The sequence below is a fragment of the Nicotiana sylvestris genome, chromosome 10, assembly GCF_000393655.2.
Source record: "Nicotiana sylvestris chromosome 10, ASM39365v2, whole genome shotgun sequence".
Taxonomy (NCBI): Eukaryota; Viridiplantae; Streptophyta; class Magnoliopsida; order Solanales; family Solanaceae; genus Nicotiana; species Nicotiana sylvestris.
Genome location: NC_091066.1, coordinates 62058659 through 62063444, shown reverse-complemented (window position 1 = coordinate 62063444; position 4786 = coordinate 62058659).

The following is a 4786-nucleotide window of genomic DNA, read 5'->3' as shown; positions in this document are numbered from 1 at the left end:
GTATGGATTTTGTGACAGGATAGCCACCTGCTTTGAGAAAGCTTAGTGTGATTTGGGTCAAGATGGACAGATGACTAAATCTGTGTATTTCATTTGAGATGGTGGCTTCTAATAGTTCGGTAGTTTGAATATGACAGAAAGAGTTTGCTTGGGATGTAGAGGAACGTGAGTGCTTGATTTTCGTTTTGGGTACAATACAACTTCTAGTTTTTAACGTATTATTGGACCTTTAGTTGATGTTAATGTAACTAAAGGATTCTTACTACTGGCGGAAGAGTGTAGACCTAGAAGGGTTAACTGATTTCATAATGGATGCAACTATGGCAATGTCGTTGGAGAATGTCGATGTGAGATTACACATATGGGCTATCTCATGTGAAAAGGTTAAGGGTTGCATGACTTTTAATGAAGTTCCTATAAAGAGTTCTGCCTTCTATCCAATGGCATGCATGTACTATGATGCGAGCTTGGATTGCTGGAAGAAGATGGTGCAATTGTTAGGAGGTCTAGTATACGATTGTGGCTGATAATTCGGGATGTGTTATGATTAGTGCAACAAGAGCTTGTGAGAAATTTGGTTGGGTAATAGTGTAAGATCATGGTGGCTAGAGGGAGAAGTTATTATGGGTCCTTGATTTATGTGAATGTGGTTTAAAACCAAGTGGAGTAGCCTACCATCGATGAATGAGTCACATGGTTATATGTCTTTGCAGTTTCTGGTTATCAGTACGTTGGTGGATTAGTTATGACTGAGAAAGAGAGCATCAGGGGTAATTCGAGCAATAAATTTTATAGATGTGTGCTACATTTCACCTTATTGATGTGTGAAGGTTGTGGAATGACTCAGATTGGATATTTCTTTGTGAATGTGATATGCAAGGAAAAGGATTTGTTTAGTTGCTTCTTTTGCAGTGTTCGTGTGCTAACGGAGCGCTAGTTGTTTGGTTATACTCGTGACTAGTTTAAAGTGGCGACTCTCAATAATAGCTCTAGTAGATTCAATATTTAAGGTGTGGTGCTTCGGATTTTAGGTTCGTTATGTGGCTGAAGATTGGGTTTTGCAGTAGAGTGTAAAGGGTACTTGGAGTATTCTATGTGATCATCGGATCTTGGATACAGTGTTAGAGAGATGGAAGAAACAACTTCGTATAAAGAGACTTACGGTTATTGAGGCAATGTGGTCTTGCGGTTTGGGGTCACTTGAGAGGAGTGTCAATTGAGGTCCATTATGTGCTAGAAAAGAGAGGTATTGATTCTAAAGGTAAGTCAAGAGAAAACTGAGGAGTTAAGTCAGTTTAGCAGCGGCTTGGATCAGCATAGTAAAGAAAATGATCGATTCCTTTAGCGCAATAAGGCTATACAGGTGTTTTGTGGTTGTACTTGCAGGATTGGAAGTCTCCATAACTTGGCTAATTTGGAGGGATTCAATCTTGATAGTTTGGGTATGTAAAATCGGGTCCCAAAGAGGTTATAATGGTTTCAACAACGAATTGAGGTTTTTGTCTTCTACTGTTATAGGAAGTTGGTTGCGTGCTGTGATTCTTTCTCCTGAAATGAGTTAAGCAAAAGGTTCTAGCCGATGGAGTGTTTATTTCACCGGTAATTCAGTATTTATGATGAAATTCTTGCACTTTCGCGTAATATCACGATAGGTACAATGAGCAGTGTAGAATTTGAATTGAAGGATCAAGGTTGCAATTCTTTTGACAGGGTCGTCACGAGCTCGGAGGAGCGGAGGGAAGATTTCAGGTGTTTAGAATATGTTGGCGCTATTTTAGTATTTCCTAAGAATGATGTTCAGTGGAGGGGAATTGTGTATTAATTTGTGGATTCTTGATTTGCATTACAGAAATAGTATGGTTGGTAGACATGGATGCGCAAATTTTGCTACCCAGTGCGGAAGGTTGTGGGAGTATCTCCCACAAGATGATCATATAAGTGTGACATGTCGCTCATTTAAGTGATAGAGATTGAAATCAGGTATGAAGATTCTGGTACTATTCTTGATTGGAGAGTTTATGTCTGAGAGACGCTCTATTCCTTTGGTTGTAGACTGTGAAAGTTTGTTTCGAATTTGACGGTTGATTATTTATGTCATGGATAGGGTCATTGTGGATATCGGAAAGGTTATTGACTTATTTTGGGGCGATAAGAATTGGCTTTGAGGTCCATTGTTAGACCTAATATGAGCGTATATTCTACACCAGATCAGATATGCTTATTCAGCCTAACATTACTTATGGATGAGTCTTTGGGCGTGAAAGATGTTATTCCTGTCCTCATCTATTTCATGTGTTACCCTTCTACGTCATACGGGTTGTGAGGCGGCTTGATTATCCACATATGTGTTGGGATCCTATGTAGTCTTGTGGTATTATGTGAGTGAGATGTCTCTCGAGATGGTGGTTTGTTTATTGCGCCTTAGTCATGCTTGGGCATTTTTGGCGCATGATGTTATCCATCTCCCCCAAGGTTATGTTTATGCACTTGGCGTGCTTGTAATTGATATACGTGTGTCTAGCGAGTATGAGCATGTTGGATCGATGTGTATTTGTATGCATATTGTTATGTATATATCGAGTGTCACGTCACCACATGTATGATGTTTAGATCGGGTTGCACGCCACAATGATATCATGTGTAGATTGGATTGCACGGCGCAATAGTGAAATTTTTTGTACTTCTCCTTATATTGTTCTGCATGTTTTATTTCCCCTCTATGGGATAGACTTATAGTATTTTGTTCGATGGTTATATCTGTTACGCGTGTGGGTTAGTTCTGTACCTGGGTTCCTTTCTTTATTAGTCATATTCGAGTTGTGGCTTGTTGGCGCATTGATGATGTCGTATGAGATTTTATATGGTGTTTGGTGTGGCTTGTCTGCAGGACAGATTATATTGGGTAAGACGAAGTTGTTGGATTCGGAATTAGTATAATCGGATTGGTATAATATATGTTTGGAGAAGGAATGCCACAAATCAGTTCAGAATGAGGCAATGGTTCTCGTCGAACAGAGGGACTCCATGATTTATTGATTTGGCAGGTAGTTATGAGATTCTGTATATCTCTTTCATCGTTGCAGTATTATGAGGCTTGGAACAAGATTTTTATGTGTCCTGAGGTACATTAGTGGTGCTGGGTTGCAGCTAGAGTGGCTAGAAAATATTACTATGGGCATATAAATTATGCGATGCATCATGTGGTTACGACTTGAGTGTATATGTATGTTTTGGTATAGCTTTTGGAGATTGATACAATGTGTGTATGCAAGAGATTGGGTCTTATAGGAGATTCTAGATGTTGGAGTTTGGTTCTAAGGCTTGTGGGCTAAAGTAGCATGAATGATCTTCAGTTTAGATGGAGCTAACAACTATTCTGACGACTTAGGAATTGTTCTTGGCACGTTCGAGGATGAACGTATGTATTAGTATTATACTCCATAGTAATTGCTCATGCACTTGTGACTCCGAATTTTTGGAGTTTCTGTGGATGTTCATAGTTGTACAAATTATTATTATCACTACGTTTTATGTATTATCCGTGCTCGGTATTTTGGTAAAGAAATACGTATGTTTTTATGGGTTATGGATTTAATTCTAATTATTTAATAAAAATTCTGATTTTAAAGGCTAAAAAGGATAATTAAGTTGGAGGTACGTTTGTTGGCTTGCCTAAAGGTTGGGCGCCTCCACGATTTATCATGGGATTTTAATCGTGACAAAAGCAATCTCTATCAAGTTTCTTTTTTTATTCTCAAGGTTTGAACACGAAACCTCCGGTTAAGAATAGAGAAATCCTATTCATCTTATCATAATCTTTCATGGTAATTTTGTATTTACTTATTACTCCTATAATATAAGTGGTAATCAATTTCTCGGAACTAAAAGAGTTTTTTCCAAACTTTTGTCGATCCCTAGGGACTGAGATCATACTAATTTTTCAGAGTGATGTGTACTGAATGTGTCTTCAATATATATATATATATATATATATGCTGTCCCTTACCCATGTTTGATTGTAACATTTTGAGATAATCCAATTTAAAATAAGTCCAGCACGTGATGGAGGATTGGTCCCTATATTTTTTTCTATTTTTTGTTTTTTTGTCTTCTTTAGTACTAATATCTATCAATTTCAGAAGATGGACGACATTATGCCAGCTTAACTAGTATCCTATGACATAAATATTTTTGCTTTTCGCGGGTTCTATGCAAATCTCCCGGGAATTGCTATTTTCATTTTAGGATTACTTTTATTCTTTCTATTTTTTTTCTCTCTCTCCCTATTCTTCTTCTTCTTTTTTGGTAGAAACGTTTACACAGCACTTATTTTGAACTAACAAACTTAAATTGTTCTGTCTCTTTTTTTTTTTTTTCTCATTTTCCATTTACCATTTCTTTTAAATTTCAAAAGTCTCTAAATATAGTTACTAAAACTAAATATTAATTGCAATAACAAAAAAAAATATGATGGTAAATTTCATATAACTCACATCAGAGTTAGAGTGGACATTTTGACACTGTGAACTGTGATCATGGAAATAACGACGAGTTAGCTTAAAAGTCTAATGTCCAAATATCAAATACCTTTTTTAATGGAACAAAAATAGTAGTCTATTGCAGCTATCGTGGGCGGCTACACTCGGAGATAAAAATTGATCATCTGAAAATAAATTTCAAAGTATAAAATTACCCTATCATAAATCAGAGAAAGTTAAATAAAGAGAGTTTATAAGTGAGACTACCAACTTTAGCCTTGTCACTTGAAATAAATCCTCTAAGCTTG